Raw genomic sequence first — 18478 nt, forward strand, 5'->3', positions numbered from 1 at the left:
CATGTCCCCACTCAGCACTGAACACCACACTCACAGCACTGGTGCAGACAGTGCAGCTGCACTGGAGGACCGCCATCTGACAGGCCCTGTGGCCCCATCATGTGAGAGATAGTGAATCACAGTGTGTAGGGTACAGTGTGGACCAATTACAGCAAAGACAGACACATACAGGTCTATTTCTAGCTGCCAACACTTAAAGGGAAACAGGGAAGATCTCAAAATGAATGCAATTCAATAAATGCAAAAGACATTTCAGTCTGGTTACTCACACTATCAACATTTCATGGAAGGACTCTGGAGTTGGAAATCCACGGCACAAGAATTTCCCCTGGTCACAGTCTTAAGAATATTCTAAAATGTAAGAACTGTCATAGCTGCAACAGTGCTTTCAGCCTTTTTTTTTTTAAAATTAGAGTTATAATCATTAAGATTTCCATATTTTATACAATTTATTGTCTGCCATTTAATATATATATATATATATATATATATATATATACACACACACATACATATATATATATATATATATATACATATATATATATATATATATATATATACATATATATATATATATATATATATATATATATCTATATATATATATATATATATATATATATATATATATATATATATATATATATATATATATATATATGCATGTTGTAATTACCTCTCTATATAGTAGTTTTTACTTTTAGTGTCGGGGTCCACCATTCCCACACTAGATTCAAATTGCCTACCTATGCACTTCATCTGTTGTTAATACCGTCGGTAAAGTGAAGGGTTTTACAACGTGGAGTGCACACAAAGTGTCACACACAATTCAATTCAATTCAATTCAATTTTATTTATAGTATCAAATCATAACAAGAGTTATCTCAAGACACTTCACAGATAGAGTAGGTCTAGACGACACTCTATAACTTACAAAGACCTAACAATTTCAGTAATTCCCCCAAGAACAAGCATTTAGTGCGACAGTGGCGAAGGAAAAACTCCCTTTTAGGCAGAAACCTTGAGTGGTGAGGAAAACTTCCTTTTAGGGAGAAACCTCGGACAGATCCAGGCTCTTGGTAGTCTGTGTCTGCCGGTGCTGGTTTGGGGTATGATAAATAGTGGCAATTGTAGTTACAATAAAGATAATGGAACTATGACTAGAAATAGTAGTAGTTGTAGTAGTTCATGGCGTAGCAGGGCACTGCAGAGCGTAGCAGGGCACAGCAGAACGTAGCAGGGCATAGCAGGACACTGCACAGCGTAGCAGGGCACTGCAGGGCATAGCAGGGTGTAGCAGGGCGCCTAGCAGGACCACGGTGACAGCTGCAACCATGTTTTAGGTGCCACCCTAATCCAGGGAAAACTGTGGGGCGAGAAAACATAAGGGCTCCGGGGAATAAGCTCCCCAGAGCACACAGCACACCTTTTTGTTTAATCATATCGCACAATTTTTGCGGTTATGTAATCGCACAGTAAGTGACATCACAATTGCGATTAGATTAATCGTGCAGCCCTAATTAAATTGTTAAAAAAAAATGTTAAAAGTAATTTTCGGCATGCTAAAATGTTAACTGTATTTGCACTCATATAATTAAATCTATTTTGTATAATCTTACCAACTTTACTTTCATGTATTTAACAGGGCATAAAAGCTTCATGTTCACTGTACAGAGTAGCTTAATGTTTATATGCTACACGATTACATTAATTCATTCTACAGAACCTACTCCATACTAGTTTTTATTGTTCATTTACATTAATTCATTCATCTTCATAATTGATCTATATACACTTTGCTGTCGTTAGTACTTTCTGCTTAGATGCTAAACTATCTTGTTGCACTGGGATGTGGGCTTAACCACCGGACAAAACATAAACACTATTAAAAGTGTTAATTTTGTGCTGTTGTGCAAAACACTGCACCTTTTTCAGTTTTGTGGTCCGAGCTGTTCTTCTCGCCTTAATTTGTGTAAACATCCCAGTCACAGTCCACTACTTTGACTATGTAGCTGTCTGTCTGCACTGGCCCATGTTTCCTGTGTAGTGTAGCCTTCTATGGCGCTACAGTCTCATAAGTATTTGCAACTCGTGAAACACAATGCACAAATTAATGCAGAGTGATTCGTATCCATAAATCTGTGTTGTATCTGTGCTTCTAATTTGCAACTCATGAAACACAATACACAAATGAATGCAGAGCGATTTGTACATGTAAAGTTGTATCTGTGTCCGTGCGTTTAATTTGTAACTCGTATTTCATCATTTGTACATGAACTTAGTATTTTTCAATGTTGTAAAGCCAGTGAATATATTTGGTATCATATGAAACTGGTCTAGTAGGTCCAAGTACACCTCATCAGTGGTCAGTCAGATCTGTAAAACATGGCAGATTCAGTGTTAGATTAAACTATCATTTTTTTAATCACAGTGTACAACTGTACATACATTTGGTCTTGAATAAAAGAGAAGCATGTATTTAACCCGGTGTGTGGCAATTACTGTTCTAACAAACATGGTTACAATATGTCGAGCAAATGTTAAATTTAAATTCTTTATAGTTTAACTTGCAACATTATCAATGGATTGCTTAGATCATCTAGTTTCATATGATACCAAATATATCCACTAGCTTTACAAGTGGGCTCACTAAAAGACAGTAATATCGGCCAAGATCACCGACGGGTTAAAGCAGCGCTTAATACAATTTCAGACTGCCAATTCCATACAAAGACCAGACAAAGCCTATGTTACAGGGCTGACTTTAACGAGCTAAGTTAGCATCACTGTTCAAGCTGTACAAGAACGTGAACGTAAGGTTAGCAAACTCCAAAAACTAACAAACTCAACTGCCGCCATAACAACACAAAGCAAATTGCAAATGCACTGCAACAATGATGCTGAAAACATAAATGAAATGTACATGATGACAAAGTACTAATAATATCAACTTACCCGGAGGAACGTCAAGTAGATTCTAGGCCAACCGTCTGTGAAACATTTGACAAGGCATTTTCATAGTCTTCATGTAGTTTAACAGCGGTTGGCATCCATTAATGTTGCATTACTGCCATCTACTGGATAGCGCTAGGATCGTCACTTGAAACACAAGTTGTTTGTGACCACAACGGCGCGGAAAAACAGTCTCAAAAGTATCCACACAAATAGAAGGAGATTTACAAATATATTTACATTGAAAACTACTACGTTCGTTTACAAATGATGAAATACGAGTTACAAATTAGAGGCACGGACACAGATACAACTTTACAGATACAAATCACTCTGCATTCACTTGTGCATTGTGTTTCACGAGTTGCAAATACTTATGAGACTGTTTTAGCACCACAACTTCACTCTACAGCACATTTCCTGTAAAATATCTACTTCTTCACAGTGCATATACTAGTTCATGTGTGTATCTCAGGGTGAGCTACCATCCCGAGCAACAGCAACCAAATTCCAGAAAAACTCACACAGGCATAAAAGGAAAGTGTTTACACATCCTGCTATCACTCCATCACCCCATACTCTCCTCTATAACCGAGCTATTACAGTCCATGTGCAGCTCTTATCATGTCGCTTTGCCCCGTAGTTAAATAATGTACCCTCTCCCTCACTGCTGGTGCCATCTCCCTGAAGCTAAACAAGATTGTGTGTACCTGCAGCATGTTGAGGCAGCCGTTCCCAAACAAAACTCCAACTCCGTCAACAGTGGGTGAGCTAGCTGACACCCAACATCCTCAGACAATGCTAACCCAAATAACATGGAAGATTACCACAAACAAGAGTAAACCTCCGCTGAAACTGATGAATGTGACATTTGTAGTAATAGTAGGGAGGAATATTAGTGACTGGGATGATAATGTATACATCTTTTGTCTTCAACTTTACAGGAACAGTTTGACATATTGGGAAATAATTGTTATTGCAACTAGGGCTGACCCGTATGCTTCGAAGCTTGGTAGCAATCTAAGCGATATATCACGGTAATAAACCATGATATTTCCAAAGAAAAAAGAAAGGCTTGCCACCTCTGCATTGGTTTATTGGTCGTCAACGTTTCGGTCACAAGGACCATTCTCCAGACATGTAGTAGAGTTGGTACCATGGTCCGTTGAGTAGCATCCAGTCTATATCCACGACCTTCCACTTCCGGGATTGCTCCGTTGCCGTTGGAAATTTCGCTGTATGTCCTTTTCGGCCGGATGTCCGTTACCTTACGCTTCCTTTGTGTTGATGTGTCGATTTATGAAGACTATGGTTAACTGCTCCTCAGATCTCTGCAGGGTAAATCCAGACAGCTAGCTAGACTATCTATCCAATCTAAGTTTTCTGTTGCACGACTAAAAACAACTTTTGAACGTACACGTTCCACCAAAACAAGTTCCTTTTCCAAGGCTATTCTGCAGCAGCAACAGGGCTCTGTGCGGCGCTTGACGATTGTGAAATGCCAATAAACCAGAGCACGTTCCTCTCCCATCCCGGAATGCTGTGTGGACTAGCCAGACCCTCCTCCGCAACACTGTGGAGGAAGGTCTGGCAATGCGAGACTATATCCAGTTATACAGTTTTAACCTCAGAAAGTAACTTCTCCTCTAAATCTTTTGCTCTGTACTGTTTTTTTTCCATATACCATGGTAATAAACATCAAAATCAGTATTTGAATGTTTTGGTCAGTAATATTATGTCAATATTATTACCCCGAAAAATCCTGAATAGCCCACGAAATAAGGAATAGTAATCCCACATTATTCATTTATGAATCAAGATTAATTATAATTAGGTATTGTCAGACGCAACGCTGTTTGGTGTGTGTGTGTGTGTGTGTGTATGTGTGTGCAGGGGGGGGGGGCTGGTAATCTAATATTACCAGTCCCGAAACTGAACTGGCTAGCAGCTCGGTTGTAACTATCAGCATGCAAGATGTCAAAAAAGTCAAGCATGTGGAATCATTTAAAAATCTACGATGATGACCCCCAAAAAGTAGAGGGCCAGATATGCCAAACTCGCACACCACAAATCTACTACAAGTTTGGCAAATCACCTGGAAACTGTAACAGCTTAGCCTTGATAAAGGTTGATTGCCAGGCCTTTTAAATTATATGTATACATTTTTCGATATGTCTAATTTATTTGATGTGATCATCCAATCCATACTGAATCCGTTTTCCGTTAAAGGTGTCTGCCAGGCAGGCTGACTGAGTGACTGACAGACAGACAACAGAAGTTAACTAAATTAAACTATTTTTAATGACGGCTCCACAGGAAGAAATCATCTGAAGAAATCCTATCTCACCCGCCAGCAAAAGCCATCTTTTCTCTACAATCACATTTGTTTTGACTTGACATCATGTTTCCTACTGGGTGTGACTGTTGGGAGGGTCAGATCTCACCCTCCTCTCCTGCCAACCATTCATGTGTTGAGCACTACTTCTTCTTTGGGACCCCAGATGCACTACCTGATCCCCACAAATGTCTTGCACCCTCTATGCATTTATGAGGGCTATTTGGGGATGCCATTCACGCCGTGATGACCTTCCCAAGGGGACATGGCCTCGGGGGGCAGAGAGGGAGTGGCAGGAGAACAACAGGGTCAACATAATCCTCTCCAGCTCAGAATGGCCTGCATTTGACCAACCTTCACAGGCTGCAGAAAATATATATTGGCCACCCAGTGTGAACGGACACATGAGGGACCCATGCAAGAAGAGGGTTAGAGGCCACATATCTGGCTTCTTGGTTTTATATATATATATATATATACACACACACACACACACACACATCATTTCTACCGTCGGGCTTGGGTCAGGTATCCATCCTCTACACTGGACATGGCCGTCAAAAGCAGGTGCATATGGTAAGCTGGCCCATATTGCAAAAAGGTACTTGGCACACATCGCCATAACAGTGCCATGTGAGAGACTGTTCTCTTTGGCAGGCAACATTCTGCAGAAGAAGAGATCAGCTCTATCATCTGAAAATCTGAACAAGCTAGTCTGCCTGAGCAACTGGTTGATAGAAGACTGTTGGATTGGTTGAAAGGAGGCATGTAGCACAGATGCACACTGAAGTTATAATCTTTAACCAAGAATGTAGAGACTGTTCCGTTTCCGTAGTTAGACATACATTGTGGCATTCTAATAGGCCTACTTGTTGTTGCATTCATTTGAGTTGATGTTACTATCCAAAAGAATTACAGGTAAGCCATTTGTGACTTTGTAGCAGACATTACTTAACTTGTTGGTTCTAAATATGTTTGCAGTTCGGATGCCTCAACAAATCAAGATTGTACACTTGTTTAATGAATGTTAATGGTTGAGATAATAAAACTGAAGAATCTGTTGTTTAAACCAGTTTTTCATGCATTTATTTATTTCAACACTGCACATTTACAAGTAGGGTTGGGTATCGTTTGGGTTTTTTCCGATACCGATGTTAAAACGATGCTTTTAAAAACGGTGCCAGTGCCTAAACGGTGCCTGAACTGAAACTTTTAAAAACATTTAAAAAAAATATGTATATATTTAAAAAAGAAAAAAAGGAGCAGAAAACGACAGTTGGCGACATTTAAGAACGGCTTGTTTATTGCTAAGGTCATATGGTCAAAATTAAATGATTTATTAAAAATGTAATAATAACATAACAATAACTTATTTCACCAGTAAATTGCTGGTAAACGACAAAAACAACCACTAGATGGAAAAAGGGTATTTTAGCTGGTAGCTGGTAAGCTAACGTTACCTGCTGCCAAGTGTAATACTTCTGTTGGCTCTAACGTCCGTTTCGGAGCATCAGAGGGCAGCCTTGGCATTTCAGTAGCACCGAAATGAGGCACCGAAATCTGTGTTACTATTCGGTCCGGTAGATACCGGTTGTTAAGGCACCGGTGCTATATTAGCACCGGGTTTCGGTACCCAACCCTATTGCCAAGTAAATCCTAGTATTTTAAACTTGCGATTAATCACAGCCCATGACTGTAATTAAAAAAAAAATAATAATAATAATTATATATATATATATATATATATATATATATATATATATAAAAAGACAAAAGCAACTTCTGATGGTAACTAACAGGGTGAACTAGACTTCTCACTAGAAGTCTTATTGTAGGTTGAATACAAACTGCTTAGCATCTTGCAGGTGGGACAGTATCAGACAGCTGCAACACATAGAAACTGTTACTGTACCACCTGCACATCCACAGGTGGTACAGTAATAGTAGAAGTTAGCAGGTGTGACCCCCAACGCCACATCTGTGACTCTGTGACATGAAACAGATAAGAAAACTAGAGCTGGTTATCACTCTGGATGTTTATGTTTTGGTCTGGAATAAAAAAGAAGATGTACTTTACTCTTGTTTGGGTGTTGTATTAAAAAATGAATATTGGAAAACGCACACTGCTTTGTAGTAATCAATTGGATATCACACACTGTACCAAAACAGCGCTTTTTGATGAAGATTTGAAATTAAACTCACTCTTTGTCAGCTTGTAAACACTGAGCAGCATGTTCCATAATATTTAACCGGTTCTTATGGGTGTTCAGTATAATACAAAGCACATGGAGACAGTCTACTTCAATATCGATTGCAAACCAAGTTTACAGTTACAGTTGTAAAAGTCTAGACAAAAAAACTGAAAAAGTCTAAAGCTCCAATAGCAGCCCCATGAGGTCACAGTGTTATTTCTAATCCACAACACAAACCTTTGTCCCAATTCAATACTACATGGTGGTACACAGTAAATACTATTACTCATTTAACAGTATGCTGTTTAAGCAGGTTGTTTAAAGCGTAACTTGTTTGTGTACACAGAGTTTACTAAAAAGAAAGGTTTTGAACACCTCACTTTAGCTGTTGCTAAAAGAGTCGATCTCCGAATGCAACATAACGGAGGAGAGTAAAGATGGAAAGCTCCTAAAGCTTAGTTCCATATAATGCACGGATAATTTATTGTTTTGTCGTAAGTGAAAAACAATATTGACCTTGTAGTTGAAAAAGGAGCCTCATGTAAGAATGACATTTCCTCCTATGGAGTCCGTTCATTCGCATTCGGAGAGCGACACTTTTTGACTGGCAAGATGGCGGCGCCCGGAAAAACAACAGCTACAGTGAGTTGGTAAAACCTTTCTTTTTAGTAAACTCTGTGTACACAAACAATGTTCTCAAAGCTCGAGTTCATGTGTAGAGACCCTGGTGATACTTCGAGCAAAGTTTCATGTTGTGTCGAGCCTTATTAGTGTTTTAAAAATAGCAATTTTGATGCGATCATAGTAGTGCCCCTAGCACTCCCATTCAAAAGGCCATTTGACCGAAAAACGAGAATACGGTAAATCTTAAAGTGGCCTTTCCGTCTTAATTATGCTTTTAAACGAAAGTTTCACTCATGTATATTCACAAAAAAAACCTAGATTGCATTTTGGCGAGAGTTACGCTTTAAGATGCAAAATACAATAAATCAATGTATGTTTTTATTTTGTACAAACAGGAAACGATACATAACATGTGGAACGAATGTTAAACTGCAACTTTGAAAACGCAGCTGCCCATTGAACTCCACAAAGAGCCAGAAAAGTGTTTTACCAAGGATTTAATGTCTTTTTTGTTGTTGCTTGGCTGTCTCACAAACATCTGTCATTTCTTTGTCACTTTCTTTGGTACGTGCAAGAGCTCATAAAATGTCATAGATATCTAGTTGCTGGATTCTGAGATAGATCATTTGAATTTAAGGTAAAGGATACAGGAGACCATAAACCGGGGGAGCTTGAACGAAATCTGGCCCGACAAAAGAGAGAAAGAAAAAAGTATTCATCTTAGTCTTAATTCATTATTATTCACGGCAATTTTAATGATCATTCAGAAATTACGTCAATAATGCCATGTCATGGACAAAAGTGTTTTTAAATAAGGTGGGTGGGGGGGGTTGTGACCTGATTAAGACACTAAACAAAAAGGTCAGAGGTCACCAAAACCATCATCCTCTGGGGACTGTGACAGTATGAGTCACAATATCTTGCTCTGGACCAAAGTCTTAGATGGACTTACTCGCCAATGGTGGGTCAAAAGAAAAAAATCCTAAACTACCAATAATCAATCATAAGTAGAGGGATTTTTCTTGTCTTGAAAACGAGATATAACTACCGTAGAAACAAGTGACGCAAAATGGTACAAATTTAATTCGGTCAAGTTCGTGTAGCAGAACACTGAGCAGATTTTCTGGCTCCGAGTCAGACAGAGTTTATTTAGTGATAACAGCCCAGACAACTGGCACTGCTCTCCATCTTCCTTTCAGCCTCTGTACTTTGGTGAGTGACACCAACAGATAAGTTGAGAGGTGATCAACACTGATATTCACCTCTCAGTGAGACACTGAAAAACATTTAAAACTGTGTTCTGTAGTGCACATGTACATATAAGAAAAATAATGAGTCTAAGAGGAGGATGCTTTTGCCCCACCCAACATAAAATGTGCTTTAGGCACAATGTCCACACACTTCTTAAGAAAATAAGTTACCCAACTTGTTTAGCTGGTTTTAAATGATTTGCTAAATGTCATCTACTCTCTCTGCTTGGCTCTGCAAATCATTTAATTAAGACACGCTCCACAAATCACACATTTAACTGTATTGCGTTGTTCAACAAGTGACTCTGACTTGTTTTCTCCCAATGAGACCCACTGAGTCCCCTTCTCAGTCTATTTCTCTCTCTTTGCTTGACTTCTATGAGTGTTTCTCCTGGGCTCCTAACTGGGCTGTATAAATCCTTTAGACTTTATGGTTTCCTCTGACCCCGACATCTACTTTTCAGAACACACAGGTCATCACCAGTAACACAAGACCACCACCAGCAACGAGGGAGTGAGAAAACAACTGAGGCAGAGTAGTTGTTTTCCTACAATCACATTAGTTTTTTTCCCCAAACGAAGTGGGTGATATAGAAAACTAATAGGGTCGATCACAACATTGTGCTGTTGTATTCTAAAGTTGCCACACCCAGCCCGTTGACCAGCTTTGAAGAGGTGCAGGTACATGCTGTACCGTAATCGTGAATGAAAATAATACAATCCAAATCTAATAATTATTATTCTGATGTAAAGAAAACAAAGCAACCACACACTTATTTCCACTTTTTTGAAGAATTCAGTCATGCAAACCTTTGTACACTAGGAGCATCTCCTCATGTAGATACACCACTGGTGACTACTGGTTGCATGTGGTGGAAACTAGATGTTTACACTACGTTTCCTGACAAAAAAAAAGACAAAATGTTTTTCCTTTGTTTGCACTAATCAAAGGCTGACTTGTAACTCAGTTCCAGCCTTCCTTATGCATTACACAATAGCCTAGGTGTGAATGTGTGAGAAAGTTTTGAGGTGGGGTGACTGCTTACTGTACCAGTCAAGGAAAAGACTCTTGTGGATGTGAAAGGACATGAGTTTGTTTCAGGTGACACACAAGTTATAAATGATACGACTTGTGGCACAAAAACATGAAAAGGTGCTGGAGTTCACATATTAACCGTAACCTCGATATTTACCTAAATGTAACCAGTTGTTTTAGTTCTGTTTACATTACATCAGAGACAGAGGGAGGAGGTTGGGTTGGTTTGATCATCAACAAAACATTTTTGTTTGACACCCAAGACCGCTGTTCGCTTTTCATGTCTTACCGACAATCAGTCAGTTTCTTTTAACCATGACCACCGTCATTCCCTAACCTTAACCAAGACAGTTTTTGTGCCTAAACCCAACCAAATGTTAACCACAGCTTTGTCAGATCATAAAATGGATTTCTTTTTTTTTGGAATGCTCTGACAAACGATGGTCGTCTTGCCTGCCGGATGTCGGATCACAAAAACTCTCATACGTGTTGTTCTTTGTCATTTATATAGTTTGGAGGACTTGTTAAAACTGGCATTTTTCTGAAGTGAATTTTAAATGGGTGTGCTTCAATAATGACATAGAAAGTATATACCATAGCACTGTGTATGGTCCTTTAAGATAGTTTGGCACTCCAAGATTGTAAAAAGGGGAAATGCTGTGTTGTCTGTCGGAATGAATGGAAGTGATAATAGCATTGTGACACATCTATCAATGCACAGGTCATATTTGTTTAGCTGAGTGTATCCTGTCTGATGCTGCCCCTTCAGTTGTTGTGTTCTGCCGTGTGGCTGCTGGTCCGGCTCTTTTATCTCCTTAGTAAAAACACCTCATATCAACGTTCTGGCCAGTGCAATGCAGACATCCGGACAAATCAATGTAAATTTCCCTTTCATGCACACATGCCAAAAGCCACAGACAGGAGGATGCAAACTATGTGTGTATGTGTGTGTGTGTGTGTGTGTTTTCTGCACCCTCTTAGTCTTTTGACCCTTTATCTGCCTCAGAACGGCACTGCGAGGATGACAGCAGCATGATGAAATGGCAGCTTTTAGAACTGAATGTGAAAAACATGGCATGATTTATCTTGGCAGCTTGTTTGTTATTCTTAACAAGGCATTTAGGGACAATGGAGTAAAAAATAAAATAGATAGGAGCCATTTCACCGCCAGATTCCAAACAGCCACTTTTCAAAAGTGACTGCTGGTAGATTTGCTGCTGCACGCCAGCGTCTCGCCTCACCTGAGTGACTTGTGTTGTTTTTGGAAAGGCGGGAAGTGAAAGAAGACTGATGGTGTGACAGTTTGGGGCGCAAAGGAGGACTGGTGGTTAAGTGGAAGAGCTTGAGCCCCTTAATGTCACTGAACCTCTTTATATCTGTCTGCCTTGTGGCTGCTTCCCAGAGAGGAACTGTTCAAAACATGGTCTATATTAGCCTGATGGTCAGGCAAAACTGATATTTTGTTTCAATGAATTCATTCAGCCAGACCTATTTTTTGTTACAAGATTGCTTGTAGCAAAAGGAGATTATTCTGTAATGTTTTGCCCTAAACAAATCGGTAGCCAGCCACATATTTGTGCCACCGTCATTTTAGTCGAGAAGGTACCCGTTGTCATGCAGTTGTCTTCTTTCACAAAAAAAACCTGCAGATATGATAGTTGTTAGTACAGCTGCATTGATCTCATCCACATTTGCTGTCGTTTGTAAGTCACCATTTTTTTCTGGATGTAAGGAAGATGACGTCCCTATACGATTGTTATTTTAACAGAAGAAACTGCAATCAGGGAGCACAACACCAGACTTAATTAAATCTCATACAAATCTCATACAAATCATTGGAATAGGGCGCAGAAATCTGGAACCAGGCAGGTCTATACAGGTCGATAAAAAAATAAGTTAGTCTGTCTTTCAATACTTTATAGTCCCATGTGTTCTTACTGAAGACTGAATCTTTAAAAGAGGGTCACAAATATATACTTTAAAAAGGTGCAATAGGTAAGACTTATAAAACTAACTTTCTGTCATATTTGCTGAAACTGACCCTATGTTCAAGTAGAACTACATGAAGCAGGTAATTAAAAAATATCCGGCTCCTCTGGCATCACCTACAGCCTGTAGTGTGATTTGCTCCCTGTTCAGATGCACCAATCAGGGCCAGGGGGGGTATCTAACTGCGTGTCAATCAGGCTAATGCACACGCATTCATTCTCCCTTGTGGGGGGAGGGGCTTAGGAGACCGTTTTGGACTTTAGCAGAAAGGGGGGAGGGACTGAGAAGTTGTTGATGTTAAAAATTTTTGGCTAAGTCCTGGATCTTCCCAACCCTACCTACGGCACCTTTAAACCAATTGAAAAAAAAAAAAAAAAGCTCAGTCATTTCCTAAAACAGCACTGTAGTTCTTGGCAAACATTTCTCAAACAGAAGAAATAGTGCGTCTGTTGGGGACCATTTTCAGATGCAGATTAGGTGGCAGCAAGATAGTGTATGTGTGATTGATTCAAAATAAACTAATGAAGGAACACGTCACCCAGTGCGGCGATGGCTCACTGATGTGTTTCAATAACCTGACGCGCCACATGGTTTGTTGACACACAACCATCTGAACCCTTTCAAAAAAAATATAAATAAATACCTGGCAGGTGATTAAATGAACCATCTGTCTATCACATCCACAATTGTTGTTTTGAACGAACAGTTGTGGCTGTCACACACAACTAAAAACCACGGCCGTAGCTGCTAGTAGCTCCTCGCAGGATGCTGATTGGTTCGCTGCTGTTCCAGACTGATCTGATGAAATGGCATACGTATGACACGCCAATATGCCAATTTGGTGTGTTATCAAGACGCATACTCGCTTTTTAGCGTGTTTATCAACGGCGTTTGGCCTCCATTGACTTACATTACCTTGCAATTGCGTGTGAATTTACGCTGTAGTGAGTAGCATGAAAGGGCGAAAATCCACGTAGGGAGGTTGGTCAGGGTGGTGGATGGGTCAAACACAGGACTTTCACCCAGGAACTCACTCAACCGTCGCTTTCTTCTTTTACTAAACCCAACCCCGTTCTTTTACTAAGCCCAACCCACGTGTGACGTTTCCTAAACTCAACCGTTGCTTTCTTCTTTTACTAAACCCAACCGGTTCTTCTTTTCCTAAACCTTAAACATTTCTTTTTAGCAAAGCTTTTGGTCCCCTTTAGAATTTTTTCTTTTTTGTTTCTTTTCTTTGTTGTATTTTAAACTGCTTATTTATTTATTTATTTTTTGTTTGTTGTGTTTCTAACCTGTAGCGCTTTGAGATCTTTGATGAAAAGTGCATTATAAATTAAATGTATTATTATTATTAAACCCAACCTGTCCGCTGTATACGATGCTCAAAATGTGTACAGATAACACGCCACTTGGCTTTAGAAAGTGCCGTGTATGTTTACGTCTGCTGTATACAGTGTAGACATACACGTAGACAGCTCAAAAAGCGTACAGATAACACACCACTTGGCACTTGACAAGATGGATTTTACTGTGACAAGTGATCTTGCAATTCTAGCGTGATCTCTTGTGATATTGCGAGAACCTAGCTGCCGTGGAAGGTAAATGTTTTAATAGTTTCTGGACAACAATGGAGTTCTTTGACACAGAGGAATAAGATGATACAGATGGTTGAATCAATCCATTGTTTTGGTATCAGGGTTCATACGCATTTTAACCAATACTTTTCCATGACTTTTTCATGACTTTTCGGCGATTTTCAATGACTATGTATTCCTGAAAATGTCAGTCGACATTATACAATAAGAATACAAATCTGTGTTAAAGTTTACCCTCAGAGGTTTAACAATAAAATGAATGACAATTTATGTGGTTCATAGTGGGATTCGTAATATCGCGCCCCGAATAGAACGGTGAGGTTAGGACGACGTGAAATACATTTATTAATCACATATTATTATGCTGTGTTAAAAAAAAATTCCATGACTTTTCCAAAACTTTCTGGGTCTTTTTATGTTGCCAAAACCTTTCCAGGCCTGGAATTTGCATTTTTCAAATTCCATAACTTTTCCAGGTTTTTTCAAAACATATGAACCCTGTGGTATTTTCATGGGATTTGTTGAAAATGAAAACAATGCAGGATCACACCAGACAAAGGGATTGCCACCATGGCATTTAACCCTGTTAAGAAAACAATGTCTCCATTTTCTGTCATTTACAAACTGGAAAGTTGAACCCGATTTCTCAGACTCAAAACTATTGTGTTAAATGCTTGTTCGTCACTGAACCTGAAACGAGCACGCTCCTCTGAATGGCCAGAGGAAGACAAAAGGTATCTGGGCCAAAAGGCTGAAAGGAAGAGCTGAATGAAGAGAAGAAGAAAAACACTTGTCCAGTGCAGTGCACTGCAAGGTATGGGGTAATGTAGAATCAAATGGGCTCAAAGTAGAACAGCGTTCTTCTTAACACCTACATATTGCTACTAATGATTGAGCGTGCTGTGGAGCGATGTTAACACCCCAGCATGCTTCACTTTCTAATTGCCTGGACTGCTTTCTCCCTGGCTGTGGTAAGATCACACCAGTGTCCTGTTGTGATTTCAACACATTTTAGTTAGTTTGTTTATTTTGAACATGTTAAAAAAATATATAATATATAAAAAATATAATATAATTTCACAATGTTGATGTTATCGCTTCCTTACGATAAAACCAGAGTGAGGTCTCACCTGATCTTGAGATACTAACATACTTCCGTTATCATAGGAATAGACAAATAGAGGCGACAGAGAAGAGAAGATACCGATAGTATCAGATGAAGCCGTTATCCTGAATTCTGTTTTTATCCAAACACACCTACGGGAAACACATTTAAAATAAACATGATGAGTAACGCAACAGTCATTCCATGCGTGCCACACGCTCAAAAAACACTATAAAATCAGAACTAATCCAACACATATTTGATTCACTGAGCTTCACTTCTTTCAGCTCATTTGATTTAGTGAATAGAAGCTAATGCAGTGTTTGTTCAATCCAGTTCACCTGTAGATGCTCAGAGCAATTCTGTTGCTAACATCACTGTTGACATGTTTTGTTTATTAGATAGCAGGGATGTTTTAACTTAACAGACATCCATTAACATTCTTAACATTCTGCCCTGATTTAGAGGAATAGTTCAGCATTTTGGGAAATATGTTTATTCACTTTCTTGCTGAGAGTTAAAGGACAAGATAGATACCACTTTCAAGTCTGTTTGGTAAACATAAAGCTACAGCGAGCAGTTGATTAGCTTAGCACAAAGACTGAAAACGGGGGGAAACAGCAAGCCTAGCTCTGTCCAAAGGTGACATAATCTGTCTGTCGAGCAGCCCTAAAGTTCAATAGTTAACAATGTTGTATCTAGTTTGTTTAATCTGTACAAAAATGAAAGTGTAAAAACAACACATTGGAGTTTATGGGGGGTTTTGTGCCAGACTCTTTCTTGGCAAAGGAGCAGTAAGGAGTCTCGTCATCGCCGTAAGGTTGCCAGGCATTTAGCAGAGTCTGCAGAGCCAGATATGAAAGCTGTGAAATTTGGGATTTTTTTTTAATGCATCCTTTTATAAACACCCTTTTCTTTATGTGCAATATCATGGTATCATACATAATCATTGAACATTTTCAATTAACCATATACACCTACACACACACCTACACACACACACACACACACACACACACACACACACACACACACACACACACACACACACACAGAGATTTGGGCAGAAACTGCTTCTGCAGAATCTGTGTGATACGAATAAAAGCTTCAGAACAGCTACTAAATGGACCTCGAGTTGAAATGGTTAAAACAAATAGGATCCTTGTCCATGTTTCCTCATAATTCTCTGTTATTTCAACAATTAAAAAAAACAGAAATACATGCAGGTCTATTAAATATTGATGCTTGGAGATACAATGTTTTCACCTGACAGCGTCGATATGTCTGTGTGTTGTTATTGTTGGATGACAGAAGAAATCAGCAAGTCCCTGTTAACACCTGCTGAAAGAGTTTATAACTCCAGGCGACTCCATTTGGACAGTTGTTATTTTAAATTTCTATGCAGGCAGATCCTTACAAACAGCGTTATCCACATTCTTTATCTTGGCCTGATGCTGGTGTCACCGGCAGCACTCTCTCCCCCCCCCCCCCCCCCACTTGACTTAGGTAATGAGCTTCAGGGAAAGCCTGGCTAAGCATGAAATATGTTGGCAAAGTGCTGGTGACACCGCCTGTTTGTAGAAGGAGCCTAACTCTTTCCTAATTCCTGACCCGTCCCTCAGAGATCCCGGGCAACACCATAGATCAAAGCTGGACACAGAGGTCACAGAGTTCAGGCCCCTGGTGGGCTAATTAAAGCCGTCAAAGATGCAGCAGAAACAATGGCTACACAAACAAATGCAATAAACTTTACAGTTTCTTGCTCTCTGGCCATACCATGGAAATAATGTCTTTGGTTGCTGTCTAAGGCAATTACAAAGGCTAACGGTATGCAGTGAGTCTTATGCAGACAATGAGGTCACCCAGTCAAATCAAATATGAGGACGCAGCCCCTTCTCTCCTCTGTCACGCTAATCCCAGAGCTATGAGCCTGCAGCACCCCGGGCCGTCTGACAGATACACACCTCAAAATCACTCTTAACTGCCCCATTACCTCGCCGCCACATGCCCTAGGCGTTGACAGGCAGCTTCTTACTGGGGTAATCCAGTGGGTTTGGGGAGATGAGGGAGTTAATGAGCAGAGGGGCGTGTGGGGGAGGTTTAGGGTGAAAGAAGTTAAAAGGCACCAGATATGCCCAGAGGGATCAGGGATCCACCAAGCTCCTGACAAGTTTTACCCTTTTACATGACTTCTTTAATATTTATATAATCATAGTCTTAATTTATAAAGCAGGGTTTTAAAGTGATACCTGTAGAAAAAGTGATTAAAACACAAAGATGATCACTGTGCAAACAAAGAAAACAAAGCCCTAATATATTCAACTGTGCTGGATGTGTCTATGCAACAACTGTGGACTTGAGACTTAGTCAAGTCTCAAGTCATCATTTTTGTGACTTTTCTACTTTTCTCTATTTTCATCTAGATGAAAGTTGACAGCTGTCATTTAGTGAAATCTTTTAGTCGTAAAAAACAGTAGAAATGGTGGTCCTGGATGTGGTCTGATATCATAGTCATATAATCTGACACAAAATGACTTTTGCTTGACCCATCTCCCACAGTGTGGCATGCAATAAACTTGCAAGATTATTTTTATTGCACTGTGGAGAGGAACCATTAGACTTGGTTGCTCTGAGACTGGACTTTTTGGCCTGGTAAAAGCCTTGAAAAAGAAAAAGAAGAATGACAGCTGCAAGCACTCAGCAATCTACTGTGGAAAACACTATTAACACAGCTTCAGAAATAAATCGTAATGGTCAGCATTCAATCCTGGTCAAAAGTTGAAACGTATTTTGATAGAAGCAGGACTACAGTCTACCTTCACAAAATCTACCTCCCATTACTGAGCCAAAAGAACAAGAGGAAGAGAAACAGGAGGATGACAAAGATGCCATTAAACAACAGGAAACGTGGCGGTAATGCCTGGCCAACTGACTAGAACTCAGTCACATAAACAAGCCGAATGTGAGGACAGAAACGAGGGGGAAACTTGTGGGGTCCGTCCAGTGCAGGTGGCACCTGGCATCATTCATTCACCACCACACTGAACAGCATCCCCTTCCTCAGCACTGCCGCCTCTCTCAGCATCACCTTAATGCAGCCGAGTTTGTTTGTTCACTGGTCTGTTACAGCCGACAGACCTCCCTGCAGTTCTGCAAACTTCCCATGAACTGCTGCGTTCAGGTTGAGAGAAATCAGCTGAAAAACGTGGATGGATTCGCTTGCATAACTCTTTTAAAGAGTCACTACAAGCATTGTGAACATTTTATGCTTCAACTTTAGTCCCAAAAGCGCCTCTGGAACATTTTCCACATAGCAGGTGGACGTAATGGCCATGCTGTTGGGGCAACTTGAGAGTTGACTATAAGAGAGTTTTACAAGTCATTCTGATTGCCAACT

At 39.8% G+C, this 18478-nt stretch overlaps 2 long non-coding RNA genes across 2 annotated transcripts; one reads left to right on the top strand and one right to left on the bottom strand.

Moving 5' to 3' along the window:
• Positions 1 to 840: 840 nt before the first annotated feature.
• On the bottom strand, positions 841 to 16472 carry LOC118493096. Its single transcript, XR_004895048.1, has 4 exons — positions 16461 to 16472; positions 7763 to 7767; positions 1061 to 1087; positions 841 to 1023 (listed from the first exon to the last, which is right to left on the bottom strand). It is a non-coding gene; the product is annotated as an uncharacterized LOC118493096 (long non-coding RNA).
• Positions 6512 to 12857, top strand: LOC116047194. Its single transcript, XR_004104351.1, has 3 exons — positions 6512 to 6525; positions 10386 to 10390; positions 12781 to 12857. It is a non-coding gene; the product is annotated as an uncharacterized LOC116047194 (long non-coding RNA).
• Positions 16473 to 18478: the final 2006 nt, after the last annotated feature.

This window comes from Sander lucioperca, chromosome 14 (assembly GCF_008315115.2).
Source record: "Sander lucioperca isolate FBNREF2018 chromosome 14, SLUC_FBN_1.2, whole genome shotgun sequence".
NCBI classification, from domain to species: domain Eukaryota; kingdom Metazoa; phylum Chordata; class Actinopteri; order Perciformes; family Percidae; genus Sander; species Sander lucioperca.